At 42.8% G+C, this 20,354-nt stretch overlaps 1 pseudogene; it reads left to right on the forward strand.

The window, feature by feature from the left end:
* Positions 1-94: 94 nt before the first annotated feature.
* Positions 95-20,250, forward strand: LOC121541615 (annotated as a pseudogene).
* Positions 20,251-20,354: the final 104 nt, after the last annotated feature.

The following is a 20,354-nucleotide window of genomic DNA, read 5'->3' on the forward strand; positions in this document are numbered from 1 at the left end:
TCTAAAATATTTGAGAGACTTGGAATATTATTTGGCCATGCCCAGCACGATATACCCGCCGACCACAAGGGGGCGAAATTAGAACATCAAGTACTCCAGTCTACCCAAAACTGAAAAAAAGATGGCCACTTCCAAGAGGCGCAACGTGAGTTCAGAAAACACAACGGAAGATAGTATAAAAACACCCAAAATAGACATCAATAGTAAGATATGATTATTCAGAGCAGGAAACATGCCAACGATGTGTTCGATGTTCTTGAGTATCTTCATGTATGTAACTTCAAAGAAACGTTCTCCTAATGTGTGGTTCGTGTCATCTTTGCGTTTGGAAAGGTAGCTAACCAGACCCTCATATTCACTTTGCTCTCCTAGTTGTATTGGTTATTGACAATTCCATATTCGATATCAATGCACATTCTCTTCACTTTCATCCTCAGTCAGAGAAAGAGAAGAACGTTGTTTGTGCGATCAATGGGTGTAGTAAACTGTTCTGCACATCATTAGAGAGGCGAGACCTGTATGTTGGGCAACTGCCCAAAGAAGAGCTGTTAATTGGTGAGTATCCGTTACACTCTGGAACTCCAGATCTGGCAACCAGAAAAAAAGGTAGTTATGGCATTTCCTCACCAGGTAAGGACAGCATATGTATTCTGATTGGGGAAAGTATTTAGTTCAGTCAGTGACATCTACAGAGTTGGACTGCAAACGAATGATGTAGGTGTATATTATTTATTTTGCTTGGGTCCCGAGACTATGCCAGTGACTGACTGGTTGTTTTGTGGCAGGTGATCGCAGTGCGGATGAGAAGTACTGCATGTTCATGCGCCACCGCTACAACGACTGTTTGGAGCAGCTGCTGGAACACATCAACCATGAATCATACCAGATTAAAGTGAGTGACTTTTCTGACTGTAAATATTAGTGCCAGGAGGTAAGACTCTAGCCTGGTCCCAGATCAGTTTGAGCTCTTGCCTACTCCTCATCACTCAATTTAATAAGACGTTTGCAAGAGAGCACAGACAGACTAGCAAGCTAGAAAAATTCTGGGCCCTAGTATAAAAGGCCTGCTGCTTCTTAAGTTTTTTATTTTAAATATTATTTTATCAAATGTAAGGGGTAGATCAGCTTTAATATTGCAGATATATTGTAACTTCCATCAATGTAATTGTCTGCATAATTTCCAATCCCCCATATATATTTTTTGTAAATGTGTATATACATACACACATATACAGGAAATACAGTGCCTTGCAAAAGTATTCATCCCCCTTGGCGTTTTTCCTATTTTGTTGCATTACAACCTGTAATTTTAAATGGATTTTTATTTGGATTTCATGTAATGGACATACACAAAATAGTCAAAATTGGTGAAGTGAAATGAAAAAAATAACTTATTTCAAATAATTCAAAAAAATAAATAATGGAAAAGTGGTGCGTACATATGTATTCACCCCCTTTGCTATGAAGCCCCTAAATAAGATCTGGTGCAACCAATTACATTCAGAAGTCACATAATTAGGTAAATAAAGTCCACCTGTGTGCAATCTAAGTGTCACATGATCTGTCACATGATCTCAGTTTATACAGCTGAAGTTGGAAGTTTACATACACTTAGGTTGGAGTCATTAAAACTCGTTTTTCAACCACTCCACAAATTTCTTGTTAACAAACTATAGTTTTGGCAAGTCGGTTAGGACATCTACTTTGTGCATGACACAAGTCATTTTTCCAACAATTGTTTACAGAAAGATTATTTCACTTATAATTAACTGTATCACAATTCCAGTGGGTCAGAAGTTTACATACACTAAGTTGACTGTGCCTTTAAACAGCTTGGAAAAATCCAGAAAATGATGTCATGGCTTTAGAAGCTTCTGATAGGCTAATTGACATCATTTGAGTCAATTGGAGGTGTACCTGTGGATGTATTTCAAGGCCTACCTTCAAACTCAGTGCCTCTTTGCTTGACATCATGGGAAAATCAAAAGAAATCAGCCAAGACCTCAGAGAAAAAATTGTAGACCTCCACAAGTCTGGTTCATCCTTGGGAGCAATTTCCAAATGCCTGAAGGTACCACGTTCATCTGTACAAACAATAGTACGCAAGTATAAACACCATGGGACCACGCAGCCGTCATACCGCTCAGGAAGGAGACGCGTTCTGTCTCCTAGAGATTAACGTACTTTGGTGCGAAAAGTGCAAATCAATCCCAGAACAACAGCAAAAGGACCTTGTGAAGATGCTGGAGGAAACAGGTACAAAAGTATCTATATCCACAGTAAAACGAGTCCTATATCGACATAACCTGAAAGGCCACTCAGCAAGGAAGAAGCCACTGCTCCAAAACCGCCATAAAAAAGCCAGACTATGGTTTGCAACTGCACATGGGGACAAAGATCGTACTTTTTGGAGAAATGTCCTCTGGTCTGATGAAACAAAAATAGAACTGTTTGCCCATAATGACCATTGTTATGTTTGGAGGAAAAGGGGGGGGGGCTTGCAAGCAGAAGAACACCATCCCAACCGTGAAGCACGGGGGTGGCAGCATCATGCTGTGTGGCTGCTTTGCTGCAGGAGGGACTGGTGCACTTCACAAAATAGATGGCATCATGGGGAAGGAAAATTATGTGGATATATTGAAGCAACATCTCAAGACATCAGTCAGGAAGTTAAAGCTTGGTTGCAAATGGGTCTTCCAAATGGACAATTACCCCAAGCACACTTAAAAAGTTGTGGCAAAATGGCTTAAGGACAACAAAGTCAAAGTATTGGAGTGGCCATCACAAAGCCCTGACCTCAATCCTATAGAAAATGTGTGGGCAGAACTGAAAAAGCGTGTGCGAGCAAGGAAGCCTACAAACCTGACTCAGTTACACCAGTTCTGTCAGGAGGAATGGGCCAAAATTCACCCAACTTATTGTGGGAAGCTTGTGGAAGGCTACCTGAAACGTTTGACCCAAGTGAAACAATTTAAAGGCAATGCTACCAAATACTAATTGAGTGTATGTCAACTTCTGACCCACTGGGAATGTGATGAAAGAAATAAAAGCTGAAAGAAATAATTATCTCTACTATTATTCTGACATTTCACATTCTTAAAATAAAGTGGTGATCCTAACTGACCTAAGACAGGGACTTTTTCTGACATTTAATCCTAGTAAAAATTATGTTCAAATACTAAAGAAACTAAACAGATATCACATTTACATAAGTATTCAGACCCTTTACTCAGTACTTTGAAGCACCTTTGGCAGCGATTATAGCCTTGAGTCTTCTTGGGTATAACGCTACAAGCTTGGCACACCTGTATTTGAGGAGTTTCTCCCATTCTCCTCTGCAGAACCTCTCAAGCTCTGTCAGGTTGGATGGGGAGCGTCGCTGCACAGCTATTTTCAGGTCTCTCCAGAGATGTTCAAGTCCGGGCTCTGGCTGGGCCACTCAAGGACATTCAGAGACTTGTCCCGAAGCCACTCCTGCGTTGTCTTGTCTGTGTGCTTAGGGTCGTTGTCCTGTTGGAAGGTGAACCTTCGCCCCAGTCTGAGGTCCTGAGCGCTCTGTAGCAGGTTTTCATCAAGAATCTCTCTGTACTTTGCTCCGTTCATCTTTCCCTCGATCCTGACTAGTCTCCCAGTCCCTGCCGTTGAAAAACATCCCCACAGCATGATGCTGCCACCACCATGCTTCACCGTAGGGATGGTGCCAGGTTTCCTCCAGACGTGAAGCTTGGCATTCAGGCCAAAGAGTTCAATCTGGGTTTCATCAGACTAGAGAATCTTGTTTCTCATGGTCTGAGAGTCCTTTAGGTGTTTTTTGGCATCTCAGGGATGATCAATGGAAACAGTATGCACCTGAGCTCAATTTCGAGTCTCATAGCAAAGTGTCTGAATGCTTTTGTAAATAAGCTATTTCTGTTTTTTACATCTTAATAAATGTGCAAAAAATTCTAAAAACCTGTTTTCGCTTTGTAATTACGGGGTATTGTGTGTAGGTTGAGGGGGGGGGGGGGAATTATTTTATCAATTTTGAATACTTTCCGAATGAACTGTATCTTGTTGTTTTTCGTCCCACCGTTCAGCTCCACTCATCCCATCTCTTAACACCATCCATATTGGATTTCTATTTACCATATATTTTTCTACTGTGCTGTGATGTTTGACAAAAGTTCTGATTGTAAATTAAATACTTTTTTTTGCTAAAAGTATTATATTATTGATCGATTTACTATTACTTTTTAAATCACCCAGTAGCTCCAGGTAAATGTTGCAGTTCTTCAGCCATTCCTGGACCTTCGACCAAAAGAAAGCTACATATGGACAGTACCAAAACAAATGATGTAATGATTCTGTCTCTTCGCAGCAAACTCTGCAGAGCTGGGATGGTTGTATCCCCCATATATATAATATTATATTGGTTGCAAGAATTGCATAAAATAATTTTAAATTAAAATATTATAAGTTTTGAATCCGGCGTCGTTTTGCGTATCAGTTCATAAACCATGTGCCATGGAATCGGTAAATCGCAAATCTCTTCCCAACTATTTTGCAATCTATATGGCACAGCTGTCCATTTTTTGGTCCTTTAAATGAAACTGGTATACTTTTTTATTTATCACAATTTTCTTTAACCAATTTTGGTCTTTAATCAGGGCCGACAGACAAGTTCCTTACTTTTTCCCCCTTCCACTTGCCTCTTCCATTTTTGCGGTAGTTCTGCAATTAGTTGGTTGTAATTTTGGGTAGAGCAGACATTTACATATATTTTTGTTAGCTGCATGTGTGACAACTCCACCAGTCCTATTTATGTCATTTACATCATTATACCTTTTTTTTATAATACTTTTTTGGTAATTAGTATATTTTAGTTTAACCACTTTGTTGTTGTATTTTTTCTGTCTTTTCTGGTGGATTAAACTGAAATTGCAACCAACTTTCAATGGCTTGTTTTAAAAATAGCAATATTTTGGAGATTTTAATTTTCAAATAACCGAAAGTGAGAGGTTGTTATCCCAATTCATATTCATTATATAAATAGGCCTGTTTAATTTTGTCTGGCTTGCCGTTCCAAATAAAATGGAATATTTTTTGCTCATATAATTAAAAAAACAGGTCGATAGGTGTATCAAGACCATAAGCAAATAGGTAAACTGGGATATGATTAAAGAGTTGATTTTTTTCACAAATAGATAGGTATTTTCCTTTCCATGGTAGCAAGATCTTATCTATTTTTGCTAACTTTCTATAAAAATGTATTGTAGTGAGATCATTTATTTATTTTGGGCTATGTATACCGAGTATGTCCACATCACCGTCAGACCATTTTATTGGTAAACTACACGGTAATGTAAAAGTTGTATTTTTTTAGTGATCCAATACGTAATAGTAATGTGGTTGTAATCCAGAGAGGTTAGAAAAAGTAGCTAGGTCCTCTATAATGCTGTGGAGGGACCCACATTGTGGATTTAAAAGAACATGAATTATCAGCGTACAATTACATCTTTGTTTTTAAGCCCTAGATTTCTAACCCCTTGATATTATTGTTGGATCTGATATTAATAGCTAACATTTTGATTGTCCACTATCGGCATGTCTATTTATAATAGCAACCTTGTTTTACTCCTCTTGACAGTTTAATATGTTCAGAGAAGTAGCCATTATTTACTATTTTACACCCAGGTTACTATACATAACTTTAACCCATTTTATAAGAGATTCTCCAAAATTGAAATATTCCAGGCATTTATATATAAATTACAGTCATAGTTTATCAAAAGCCTTTTCAAAGTCTGCTATGAATACCAGGCCTGGTTTCCCAGATTTTTCATAGTGTTCTATTGTTTCCAGTACTTGTCATATATTATCTCCAATGTATCGTCCATGTAAAAAAAACCTGTCTGATTTAGGATGAATAATATCCGACAATACCTTTTCAATTATATGCGCTATGCATTTTGCTAGAATTTTTGCATCACAACTCTGAAGTGTAAGGGTCCTCCAATTTTTTTTTTGGACTGGGTCTTTATATTTACCACTTGGATCCTGTTTCAGTAATAATGAAATCAGACCTTGTTGAGTATCTGATCATCTACCATTTTTATAGAGTGGTTAAAACATGCTAATAACGGTCCTCTGAGGATATCAAAAAAGGTTTGGTATACCTCCACTGGTATGCCATCCAGCCCTGGAGTTTTCCCGGATTTAAAGTCTTTAATTGCATCAAGAAGTTCCTCCTCTGTAATTTAGCCTTCACATGAGTCTTACAGTGTACCGCTGTTAATTTTACATTATTAATAGAAAAAAAATCCATACTAACTTCAGTTAGTGGAGATGGAGGAGACTGAAACAAAAACATATGCTTAAAGTACCTTTTGGTGACTCATGGGTTACTCCATCATTTGTAACAAGTGAAGATAAATTTTTTTTAAAGAAGTGCATTTTTCCCCCATATTCCATCCAGTTCGCTTTATTTTTTATAACATATTACACTTGATCTTTCTTGAATAAGTTCCTCCATTTCTTTGTTTTTCCTCTAACTTATTCTGTGCCTCTATGGTACCGTTTTTATTGCTATCTATCTGTACTGTTAGTCCTTCCATTTCCTTTGTTAATATGGACTCTTTTGACCTAAATTGCTTTTGTTTTAAAGATAAGTACTGAATTACATGGCCTCTAAAGGCACATTTTAAAAGTGTCCCATACAATAAGGGGATCTGCTGTACCTACAGTGGGGAGAACAAGTATTTGATACACTGCCGATTTAGCAGGTTTTCCTACTTACAAAGCATGTAGAGGTCTGTAATTTTTATCATAGGTACACTTCAACTGTGAGAGACTGAATCTAAAACAAAAATCCAGAAAATCACATTGTATGATTTTTAAGTAATTAATTTGCATTTTATTGCATGACATAAGTATTTGATCACCTACCAACCAGTAAGAATTCCGTCTCTTACAGACCTGTTCGTTTTTCTTTAAGAAGCCCTCCTGTTCTCCACTCATTACCTTTTATTAACTGCACCTGTTTGAACTCGTTACCTGTATAAAAGACACCTGTCCACACACTCAATCAAACAGACTCTAACCTCTCAACAATGGCCAAGACCAGAGACCTGTGTAAGGACATCAGGGATAAAATGGTAGACCTGCACACATAGTTTCAAAGGACACACACAAGTGTCTGTAATCATGGCCTGGTGTGGCTTGATATCATTGGTTAATTTACAGATACAGTGGGGGAAAAAAGTATTTAGTCAGCCACCAATTGTGCAAGTTCTCGCACTTAAAAAGATGAGAGAGGCCTGTCATTTTCATCATAGGTACACGTCAACTATGACAGACAAATTGAGAAAAAGAATTCCAGAAAATCACATTGTAGGATTTTTAATGAATTTATTTGCAAATTATGGTGGAAAATAAGTATTTGGTCACCTACAAACAAGCAAGATTTCTGGCTCTCACAGACCTGTAACTTCTTCTTTAAGAGGCTCCTCTGTCCTCCACTCGTTACCTGTATTAATGGCACCTGTTTGAACTTGTTATCAGTATAAAAGACACCTGTCCACAACCTCAAACAGTCACACTCCAAACTCCACTATGGCCAAGACCAAAGAGCTGTCAAAGGACACCAGAAACAAAATTGTAGACCTGCACCAGACTGGGAAGACTGAATCTGCAATAGGTAAGCAGCTTGGTTTGAAGAAATCAACTGTGGGAGCAATTATTAGGAAATGGAAGACATACAAGACCACTGATAATCTCCCTCGATCTGGGGCTCCAAGCAAGATCTCACCCCGTGGGGTCAAAATGATCACAAGAACGGTGAGCAAAAATCCCAGAACCACACGGGGGGACCTAGTGAATGACCTGCAGAGAGCTGGGACCAAAGTAACAAAGCCTACCATCAGTAACACACTACGCCGCCAGGGACTCAAATCCTGCAGTGCGAGATGTGTCCCCCTGCTTAAGCCAGTACATGTCCAGGCCCGTCTGAAGTTTGCTAGAGTGCATTTGGATGATCCAGAAGAGGATTGGGAGAATGTCATATGGTCAGATGAAACCAAAATAGAACTTTTTGGTAAAAACTCAACTCGTCGTGTTTGGAGGACAAAGAATGCTGAGTTGCATCCAAATAACACCATACCTACTGTGAAGCATGGGGGTCGAAACATCATGCTTTGGGGCTGTTTTTTCTGCAAAGGGACCAGGACGACTGATCCATGTAAAGGAAAGAATGAATGGGGCCATGTATCGTGAGATTTTGAGTGAAAACCTCCTTCCATCAGCAAGGGCATTGAAGATGAAACGTGGCTGGGTCTTTCAGCATGACAATGATCCCAAACACATCGCCCGGGCAACGAAGGAGTGGCTTCGTAAGAAGCATTTCAAGGTCCTGGAGTGGCCTAGCCAGTCTCCAGATCTCAACCCCATAGAAAATCTTTGGAGGGAGTTGAAAGTCTGTGTTGCCCAGCGACAGCCCCAAAACATCACTGCTCTAGAGGAGATCTGCATGGAGGAATGGGCCAAAATACCAGCAACAGTGTGTGAAAACCTTGTGAAGACTTACAGAAAACGTTTGACCTGTGTCATTGCCAACAAAGGGTATATAACAAAGTATTGAGAAACTTATGTTATTGACCAAATACTTATTTTCCACCATAATTTGCAAATAAATTCATTAAAAATCCTACAATGTGATTTTCAGGATTTTTTTTTCTCATTTTGTCTGTCATAGTTGACGTGTACCTATGATGAAAATTACAGGCCTCTCTCATCTTTTTAAGTGGGATAACTTGCACAATTGGTGGCTGACTAAATACTTTTTTCCCCCACTGTATAAATAGAACATATAAAAAACATGAATGGATAGCATACGATCAAATATACAATTTGGCTACATACAGTGAGGGAAAAAAGTATTTGATCCCCTGCTGATTTTGTACGTTTGCCCACTGACAAAGACATGATCAGTCTATAATTTGAATGGTAGGTTTATTTGAACAGTGAGAGACAGAATAACAACAAAAAAATCCAGAAAAACGCATGTCAAAAATGTTATAAATTGATTTGCATTTTAATGAGGGAAATAAGTATTTGACCCCTCTGCAAAACATGACTTAATACTTGGTGGCAAAACCCTTGTTGGCAATCAGAGGTCAGATGTTTCTTGTAGTTGGCCACCAGGTTTGCACACATCTCAGGAGGGATTTTGTCCCACTCCTCTTTGCAGATCTTCTCCAAGTCATTAAGGTTTCAAGGCTGACGTTTGGCAACTCGAACCTTCAGCTCCCTCCACAGATTTTCTATGGGATTAAGGTCTGGAGACTGGCTAGGCCACTCCAGGACCTTAATGTGCTTCTTCTTGAGCCACTCCTTTGTTGCCTTGGCCGTGTGTTTTGGGTCATTGTCATGCTGGAATACCCATCCACGACCCATTTTCAATGCCCTGGCTGAGGGAAGGAGGTTCTCACCCAAGATTTGACGGTACATGGCCCCGTCCATCGTCCCTTTGATGCGGTGAAGTTGTCCTGTCCCCTTAGCAGAAAAACACCCTCAAAGCATAATGTTTCCACCTCCATGTTTGACGGTGGGGATGGTGTTCTTGGGGTCATAGGCAGCATTCCTCCTCCTCCAAACACGACGAGTTGAGTTGATGCCAAAGAGCTCGATTTTGGTCTCATCTGACCACAACACTTTCACCCAGTTCTCCTCTGAATCATTCAGATGTTCATTGGCAAACTTCAGACGGGCCTGTATACGTGCTTTCTTGAGCAGGGGGACCTTGCGGGCGCTGCAGGATTTCAGTCCTTCACGGCGTAGTGTGTTACCAATTGTTTTCGGGTGACTATGGTCCCAGCTGCCTTGAGATCATTGACAAGATCCTCCCGTGTAGTTATGGGCAGATTCCTCACCGTTCTCATGATCATTGCAACTCCACGAGGTGAGATCTTGCATGGAGCCCCAGGCCGAGGGAGATTGACAGTTTTTTGTGTTTCTTCCATTTGCGAATAATCGCACCAACTGTTGTCACCTTCTCACCAAGCTGCTTGGCGATGGTCTTGTAGCCCATTCCAGCCTTGTGTAGGTCTACAATCTTGTCCCTGACATCCTTGGAGAGCTCTTTGGTCTTGGCCATGGTGGAGAGTTTGGAATCTGATTGATTGCTTCTGTGGACAGGTTTCTTTTATACAGGTAACAAGATGAGATTAGGAGCACTCACTTTAAGAGTGTGCTCTTAATCTCAGCTCGTTACCTGTATAAAAGACACCTGGGAGCCAGAAATCTTTCTGATTGAGAGGGGGTCAAATACTTATTTCCCTCATTAAAATGCAAATCAATTTATAACATTTTTGACATGCGTTTTTCTGGATTTATTTGTTGTTATTCTGTCTCTCACTGTTCAAATAAACCTACTGTTAAAATTATAGACTGATCATTTCTTTGTCAGTGGGCAAACGTACAAAATCAGCAGGGGATCAAATACTTTTTCCCCCTCACTGTAGGCCTACAAACATTTACAATGAATAGCAAAATCACGAATAGTCACAAGAATGGCTTCAGATCAAAGTCTACGTTGAGACCGAAGGAAGCAAAGGTCTTTAAATTAAAGAACCAGGCAGCCTCTGGTTCTTTTTAATTTAAAGAGGCAAGTTTGAAACTGGACCCACCTGTATTTATGCCATTTAGCAGCAATGATATTATATACATAATTGTTTAGCAGACACTTACAATCATGCGTGCATACGTTGTTAGTATGGGTGGCCCCAGCGGGAATCGAACCCATGATCCTTGGCGTTGCAAGCGCCATGCTCTACTAACTGAGCCACACATGAAAAGTTGAGATTTTGCCTATCTGTAACGATCCATTGCTCTTAACAGGCAGTGGTGGAGAGGCTGCTCTCTCAGATGGAGGATATGGCGCTTCTAATCTCCAGATTTCAGGAGTACCTGGAGATGGAGGATGTGCGTTACTACGTCATGAGCTCCGTCCGCGAGAACCTGGGCAGGGTGATGGACAAAAACAAAGGGGTAAGCCCCACCAGGACTGGTGTCTATGATTTAAGGTTCTAAATGAGGTGGTTTATTGTAGCTTGTTTAGTTGTCTGTTTTATAGCAGTTATGTATTGTAAACATTCTTTTCTCTTCAATCACCTGAGTTGACCTGTGCTCCACACCTTAGTATATATACAGTGTGTGCAAATGTAGCAAGTTATGGAGGTAAGGCAATAAATAGGCTATAGTGCAAAATAATTACAATTAGTATTAACACTGGAATGATAGATGTGCAAGAGATGATGTGCAAATAGAGATACTGGGGTGCAAATGAGCAAAATAAATATCAATACAGGGATGAGGTAGTTGGGCGGGCTAATTTCAAATGGGCTGTGTACAGGTGCAGTGATCGGTAAGGTGCTCTGACAACTGATGCTTAAAGTTAGTGAGGGAGATAAGTGTCTCCAGCTTCAGAGATTTTTGCAATTCCTTCCAGTCATTGGCAGCAGAGAACTGGAAGGAATGGCGGCCAAAGGAGGTGTTGGCTTTGGGGATGACCAGGGAGATATACCTGCTGGAGCGCATACTACGGGTGGGTGTTGCTATGGTGACCAATGAGCTAAGATAAGGCGGGGATTTGCCTAGCAGTGATTTATAGATGGCCTGGAGCCAGTGGGTTTGACGACGAAAATGTAGTGAGGACCAGCCAACAAGAGCGTACAGGTCACAGTGGTGGGTAGTGTATGGGGCTTTGGAGACAAAACGGATGGCACTGTGATAGACTACATCCAATTTGCTGAGTAGAGTGTTGGAGGCTATTTTGTAAATGACATCGCCGAAGTCAAGGATCGGTAGGATAGTCAGTTTTACGAGGGCATGTTTGGCAGCATGAGTGAAGGAGGCTTTGTTGCGGAATAGGAAGCCGATTCTAGATTTAACTTTGGATTGGAGATTCTTAATGTGAGTCTGGAAGGAGAGTTTACAGTCTAACCAGACACCTAGGTATTTGTAGTTGTCCACATACTCTAGGTCAGACCCGTCGAGAGTAGTGATTCTAGTCGGGTGGGCGGGTGCCAGCAGCGTTCGATTGAAGAGCATGCATTTAGTTTTACTAGTGTTTAAGAGCAGTTGGAGGCTACTGAAGGAGTGTTGTATGGCATTGAAGCTAGTTTGGATGTTTGTTAACACAGTGTCCAATGAAGGGCCAGATGTATACAAAATGGTGTCGTCTGCGTAGAGGTGGATCTGAGAGTCACCAGCAGCAAGAGCGACATCATTGATATACACAGAGAAAAGAGTCGGCCCAAGAATTGAACCCTGTGGCACCCCCATAGAGACTGCCATAGGTCCAGACAACAGGCCCTCCGATTTGACACATTGAACTCTATCTGAGAAGTAGTTGGTGAACCATGCGAGGCAGTCATTTGAGAAACCAAGGCTATTTAGTCTGCCAATAAGAATGCGGTTGTTGACAGAGTCGAAAGCCTTGGACAGGTCGATGAAGACGGCTGCACAGTACTGTCTATTATCGATCGCGGTTATAATATCGTTTAGGACCTTGAGCGTGGCTGAAGTGCACGCATGACCAGCTCGGAAACCAGATTGCATAGCGGAGAAGGTACGGTGGGATTCGAAATGGTCGGTGATCTGTTTGTTAACTTGGCTTTCAAAAACTTTCGAAAGGCAGGGCAGGATGGATATAGGTCTGTAACAGTTTGGATCTAGATTGTCACCCCCTTTGAAGAGGGGGATGACCGCGGCAGCTTTCCAATCTCTGGGGATCTCAGACGTTACGAAAGAGAGGTTGAACAGGCTAGTAATAGGGGTTGCGACAATTTCGGCGGCTAGTTTTAGAAAGAAAGGGTCCAGATTGTCTAGCCCAGATGATTTGTAGGGGTCCAGATTTTGCAGCTCTTTCAGAACATCAGCTGTCTGGATTTGTGTGAAGGAGAAGCGGGGGGGGGGCATGGGCAAGTTGCAGCGGAGGGTGCAGAGCTGGTGGCCGGGGTAGTGGTAGCCAGGTGGAAAGCATGGCCAGCCGTAGCAAAATGCTTGTTGAAATTCTCGATTATTGTAGATTTATCGGTGGTGATAGTGTTTCCTAGCCTCAGTGCAGTGGGCAGCTGGGAGGAAGTGCTCTTATTCTCCATGGACTTTACAGTGTCTCAAAACTTTTTGGAGTTAGTGCTACAGGATGCAAATTTCTGTTTGAAAAAGTTAGCCTTTGCTTTCCTAACTGCTTGTGTATATTGGTTCCTAACTTCCCTTAAAAGTTGCATATCGCGGGGGCTATTTGATGCTAATGCAGTACGCCACAGGATGTTTTTGTGCTGGTCAAGGGCAGTCAAGTCTGAGGAGAACCAGGGGCTATATCTGTTCTTAGTTCTGTATTTTTTGAATGGGGCATGTTTATTTAAGATTGAGAGGAAATTACTTTTAAAGAACAACCAGGCATCCTCTACTGACGGAATGAGATCTATATCCATCCAGGATACCTGGGCCAGGTCAATTAGGAAGGCCTGCTCACTGAAGTGTTTTAGGGAGCGTTTGACAGTGATGAGGGGTGGTCGTTTGACCGCGGACCCGTTACGGACGCAGGCAATAAGGCAGTGATCGCTGAGATCCTGGTTGAAGACAGCTGAGGTGTATTTAGAGGGTAAGTTAGTCAGGATGATATCTATGAGGGTACCCATGTTTACGGATTTAGGGTTGTACCTGGTAGGTTCGTTGATCATTTGTGTGAGATTGAGGGCATCTAGTTTAGATTGTAGGATGGCCGGGGTGTTAAGCATATCCCAATTTAGGTCACCAAGCAGTACGAACTCTGAGGATAGATGTGGGGCAATCAATTCACATATGGTGTCCAGGGCACAGCTGGGGGCTGAGGGGGGTCTGTAGCAAGCGGAAACAGTGAGAGACTTATTTCTGGAAAGGTGGATTTTTAGAAGTAGAAGCTCAAACTGTTTGGGCACAGACCTGGATAGTATGATAGAGCTCTGCAGGCTATCTCTACAGTAGATTGCAACTCCACCCCCTTTGGCAGTTCTATCTAGACGGAAAATGTTATAGTTGGGGATGGAAATTTCAGAATTTTTGGTGCCTTCCTAAGCCAGGATTCAGACACTGCTAGAACATCAGGGTTGGCGGAGTGTGCTAACGCAGTGAATAACTCAAACTTAGGAAGGAGGCTTCTGATATTTACGTGCAGAAAACCAAGGCTTTTACGGTTACAGAATTCAACAAATGATAGCTCCTGGGGAGTAGGAGTGATACTGGGGGCTGCAGGGCCTGGGTTAGCCTCTACATCACCAGAGGAACAGAGGAGGACTAGAATAAGGATACGGCTAAAGGCTTTAAGAACTGGTCTTCTAGTGCGTTGGGTAAAGAGAATAAAGGGGGCAGATTTCCGGGCGTTGTAGAAAAGATTCAGGGCATTATGTACATACAAGGATATGGAAGGATATGAGTACAGTGGAGGTAGACCTAAGCGTTGGGTAACAATGAAAGAGAGAGCATCACTGGAGGCACCGATTGAGCCGGTCTCAGCGTGTATGGGGGGTGGAACAAAGGAACCATTTAAGGCAGTTTGAGAGGGACTTGGGGTTCTACAGTGAAATTGTATAATAAGAACTAACCCAAACAGCAATAGGCAAGGCATATTGACATGGGAGAGAGGCATAAAGCAATCACAGGTGTTTTATTAGAGAGAGCTAAGACAACAACTGGTAATAGCGATAAAGTTTGGGCTGAGGCTAAACAGAATAAACAGGACAGGGTACCGTGTAAAGGAACAGTCCAGCAGGCATCAGCTGTGCAGCTGAGTGATCATAAGGTCCAGTGAACAGCAATATGAGTCCGAGAGCAGTTCAAATTGGTGCTTCAGCACAGCTAGCAGGAAGCACAGTTGTAGTTTGCATGTGCTAGCGGGCCGGGGCTAGCAGATGGATCTTCGTGGCAGTTGCCTGTGCACTTGAATGGCGAATGTGAAGCGTCAAACACCACTCAAGCATCAATTACCAGTTGAGAAAAAAAATGTTTAGCTCTTTTTAATCGTGGCCATTGTTTTTTTATTTTTTTTACACACGATTGCCTTTAGAATTGTTGTGCAATGATTGGGCTTATTAAAGCACGTTTCACTCCAGCAGCAACACCCAGCTGTTTGAGCTGTATCAGCAGCTCTCGCGCTACATCGACTGGTATTTCAATCAATGAATAGACTAAAATGCATTATTTCGCAATGGGATGTTTTTTTCCCCCCGGACAATTGGCTGGCTCATTTTTTTAAATCTGCTTTTAATTTTTTTTTTGCGTCTAAAGCCAGCTAATACTGGCTAACGGAAATCCTGGCGTGATTCGGTTCTGAGGTGGAAGTTGGGAGAGTTATATTTGGGTGTTGTGGTGAGGGAGGCCCCGCTCTCTCCTTTCCCAGATGTTTAGTTCATTTCATTCCGATCTCCTTTGCATTATTGTAGCCATTTTCTGCAGCCTGTCAACTATGCCTCTGCCTATCCCTGTTCTCTCCTCTCCGCACAGGCTATACAAACGCCTCACACCGCGTGGCTGCTGCCTCTCTAACCTGGTGGTCCCTGCACGCACCACCCACGTGGAGTTCCAGGTCTCAGGCAGCCTCTGGCAGACATATCAGTATGGATGACGGATCACCACCTCAAGCTGAACCTTGGCAAGACGGAGCTGCTCTTCCTCCCGGGGAAGGACTGCCCGTTCCATGATCTCGCCATCACGGTTGACAACTCCGTTGTGTCCTCCTCCCAGAGTGCGAAGAGCCTTGGCGTGACCCTGGACAACACCCTGTCGTTCTCCGCTAACATCAAGGCGGTGACCCGATCCTGTAGGTTCATGCTCTACAACATTCGGAGAGTACGACCCTGCCTTACACAGGAAGCGGCACAGGTCCTAATCCAGGCACTTGTCATCTCCCGTCTGGATTACTGCAACTCGCTGTTGGCTGGGCTCCCTGCCTGTGCCATTAAACCCCTACAACGCATCCAGAATGCCGCAGCCTGTCTGGTGTTCAACCTTCCCAAGTTCTCTCACGTCACCCCGCTCCTCCGCACACTACACTGGCTTCCAGTTGAAGCCCGCATCTGCTACAAGACCATGGTGCTTGCCTACGGAGCTGTGAGGGGAACGGCACCTCCGTACCTTCAGGCTCTGAGCAGTCCCTACACCCAAACGAGGGCATTGCGTTCATCCACCTCTGGCCTGCTGGCTCCCCTACCTCTGCTGAAGCACAGTTCCCGCTCAGCCCAGTCAAAACGGTTCGCTGCTCTGGCACCCCAATGGTGGAACAAGCTCCCTCACGATGCCAGGACAGCGGAGTCACTCACCACCTTTAAGTAATCCTTCTAACCCCCCCCTTACCCCACCCCACCCAAAAACATTTTTAAGTGGTTATCCCACTGGCTATAAGGTGAATGAACCAATTTGTAAGTTGCTCTGGATAAGAGCGTCTGCTAAATGACGTAAATGTAAATGTTCTTTAGGTCTGGGGAAGAGGCTTCCAGGGGACTGGATGGGGGCGGAACATGGCGGATACCTTCAGTCGTGTAGCCTCAACCTTAACTTACTGTGTGATTTATTGCCCCTTGATACATTCGACAGCTAAACATGAAGACTGGAAAGCAGCCAAACTAAAAGTAAGCAAAGTCTCCCACCAACTACATGAAACAGCATTTTTGTGTCTCTCATGATAAGAAGTCTTTGTATTGATATACACTACAGGTCAAACGTTTTAGAACACCTACTCATTCAAGGGTTTTTCTTTATTTTTACTATTTTCTACATTGGATGTCTTCACTATTATTCTACAAACTATGAAATAACACATGGAATCATGTAGTAACCAAAAAAGTGTTTTAGAAATCAAAATATATCTGAGATTCTTATACACCCTTTGCCTTGATGACAGCTTTGCACACTCTTGGCATTCTCTCAACCAGCTTCACCTGGAATGCTTTTCCAACAGTCTTGATGGAGTTCCCACATGTGCTGAGCACTTGTTGGCTGCTTTTCCTTCACTCTGCGGTCTGACTCATCCCAAACCATCTCAATTTGGTTGAGGTCGGGGGATTGTGGAGGCCAGGTCATCTGATGCGGCACTCCATCACTCTCCTTCTTGGTAAAATAGCCCTTACACAGCCTGGAGGTGTGTTGGGTCATTGTCCTGTTGGGGAAAAAATGATAGTCCCACTAAGCCCAAACCAGATGGGATGGCGTATCGCTGCAGAATGCTGTGGTAGCCATGCTGGTTAAGTGTGCCTTGGATTTTAAATAAATCACAGACGGTGTCACCAGCAAAGCACCATCACACCACCTCCTCCATGCTTCACGGTGGGAACCACACATGCGGAGATCATCCGTTCACCTACTCTGTGTCTCACAAAGAAACGGCGGTTGGAACCAAAAATCGCCAATTTGGACTCCAGACCAAAGGACAAATTTCCACTGGTCTAATGTCCATTGCTCGTGTTTCTTGGCCCAAGCAAGTCTCTTCTTCTTATTGGTGTCCTTTAGTAGTGGTTTCTTTGCAGCAAAATCAACCATGAAGGCCTGATTCACACAGTCTCCTCTGAACAGTTGATGTTGAGATGTTTCTGTTACTTGAACTCTGTGAAGCATTTATTTGGGCTGGAATTTCTGAGGCTGGTAACTCTAAATAACTTATCCTCTGCAGCAGAGGTAACTCTGGTCTTCCATTCCTGTGGCGATCCTCATGAGAGCCAGTTTCATCATAGCGCTTGATGGTTTTTGCGACTGCACTTGAAGAAACATTCAAAGTTCTTGAAATGTTTCCGTATTGACTGACCTTCATGTCTTAAAGTAATGATGGACTGTCATTTCTCTTTGCCTATTTGAGCTGTTCTTGCCATAATATGGACTTGGTCTTTTACCAAATAGGGTTACCTTCTGTATACCCCCCCCTACCTTGTCACAACACAACTGATTTGGCTCAAACGCATTAAGAAGGAAAGAAATTCCACAAATTAACTGTTAAGAAGGCACAACTGTTAATTGAAATGCGTTCCAGGTGACTACCTCATGAAGCTGGTTGAGAGAATGCCAAGAGTGTGCAAAGCTGTCATCAAGGCAAAGGGTGGCTTTTTGAAGAATCTCAAATATAAAATACATTTTGATTTGTTTAACACTTTTTTGGTTACTACATGATTCCATATGTGTTATTTCATAGTTTTGATGTCTTCACTATTATTCTACAATGTAGAATTTTTTTTAAAAATTATAAAGAAAAACCCTTTGAATGAGTAGGTGTTCTAATACTTTTGACCGGTAGTGTAAGTGTGAATGTAATGATCATCTCCTCTACCCATCAGGAACACAAGCGTGCCTTTGAGTGGTTGTGGCTTGGGTTTCTGAAGTATAAGGTATAAGATCCACTTTAACATAAAGTATAGACCACCTTATTTGGACTTTGATCCCGACTGGAGTCTGCAACCCAGAATTAAATTTTCCTTCTCATGTCTGTCTGTCTCTTCCTGTAGTTGCCCAGCAGCATGTACAAGAAGGTGCTGGTGATCCTCCATGACTCCATCCTGCCCAACATAAGCAATCCCACACCGATGATCGACTTCCTGACTGCAGCCTATGATGTTGGTGAGTTGGGTTTCCATCATCTGCTTTTATAGTCTCTTCTATAGAATACAATCTGGTTAATTCCTGGTACATTGTGTTTTCTGTGTCTGTACAGGAGGGGCAATCAGTCTGCTGGCCCTCAATGGCCTGTTTGTGCTCATCCATCAGCACAACCTGTAAGTATTCCTCACTCTTAGTGCATAAGGTACTGATCCAGGGAAAGTTGCCTTCCTCAGCTTCTGTAGGTTTAGGTTGGATTTAACCTGGAAAAGCTGATCCTAGATCTATGTCCTCCAGCACAGATATTTGCATTGGATTAGAGCTATTAAAACAGGTAGACATTACCCATATCATAGGAACCTGGTCCTAGTTATGGAATATGTTCAAGTTGGAGTTATTTTCCCACAAGGCTGTAGTGACTACTTTTTCTAGTTATGACCGTCTGACTAAGTGTGTGTCTGTGTGTCTGCAGAGATTATCCCGATTTCTACAAAAAGTTGTACAGCCTGCTGGAGCCCTCTGTTTTCCATGTGAAGTACAGAGCGCGCTTCTTCCACTTAGCTAACCTCTTCCTCTCCTCCACGTAAGACCTCTCCTTCATGCTCACTCCATTCACTCTCGATGACTGGCATTTCATCCTCACATTTGCTGTAAAAAAAACAGTCAACAACACCTTTTGTCCATTGTCTCGTCTTTCTAAGTCACCTGCCAGTCTACTTGGTGGCAGCGTTTGCTAAGCGTCTGTCCGCCTGGCCCTCACGGCGCCACCTGCTGCCGTGCTCATGGTAGTACCCTTCATCTGCAACCTGATCCGCCGTCATCCTGCCTGCCGAGTCCTCGTTCACCGCCCCAGTGCAGCAGACGGTAGGGTGTCCCCATTTCACCCCATACACTCACCTGTCTGGAGATGGGAATGAATGAATGGATAATGATTTTAATGTTGTGGTGGGTTAACATTTAGGCAAGGTCTCAAAGGGCTTTCCAATAGATAGCAGATTGTTTGACATTGCTTGTCATTCATGTGTTTGGACAGAAGCCTGTGATGACCCCTACCTGATGGAGGAGGAGGACACCACCCAGTGCCATGCCCTGGAGAGCAGCCTGTGGGAGCTACAGGTGTGTAGGGCTCTCCAGAGAAACACACATGATCCATAGAGATGAACACAACCAATCTCACTCAGGGCTCTTAACTTTTTACTCTTGCTCTCCTCCTGAGTATAGACTCTTCAGAAGCATTACCACCCTGATGTGGCCAAGGCTGCCATGGTGATCAACAAAACAAGCCCCTGTCACAGCAGGAGGATGACATCAGACATGTATGTTTATATTGGTGTTTGTCGCCATGTTATTGATGGAATGTGTTTCCATGTCTGTGCACATAGCGGATGGAGCAGGACCTGAAGCAAAAGCAGAGCAAGACTGTGCCGCTGGAGTTTGACCCTGCCACCCAGCTACTGCAGGGCTCTGGAGGGGTGGGGGTGCTGGGCCTGCACTTCTCTCTAGAGTAGAGACAACCAGCACTAGGACATTCATACACCTAGCTATTTGGACCTCACTCCCTCTCTCCGATAACCCCTTTTTATTTCAGCTCCACATTTTTCTCTTGTTTTCTGTTTGGGATTCATTGTACTTCAATAAACCTTTCTAGAAAACTAATGTGAGCTGTGTTTGTAATTTAGGCTTATTGTCAGATAAGATTTACAAGGTTTTGTAGATGTTGACACTGGTATGCAAGTGTGCAATCTCTGTTAGACATGGGG

The sequence above is a fragment of the Coregonus clupeaformis genome, chromosome 27 (genome assembly GCF_020615455.1).
Source record: "Coregonus clupeaformis isolate EN_2021a chromosome 27, ASM2061545v1, whole genome shotgun sequence".
NCBI lineage: Eukaryota > Metazoa > Chordata > Actinopteri > Salmoniformes > Salmonidae > Coregonus > Coregonus clupeaformis.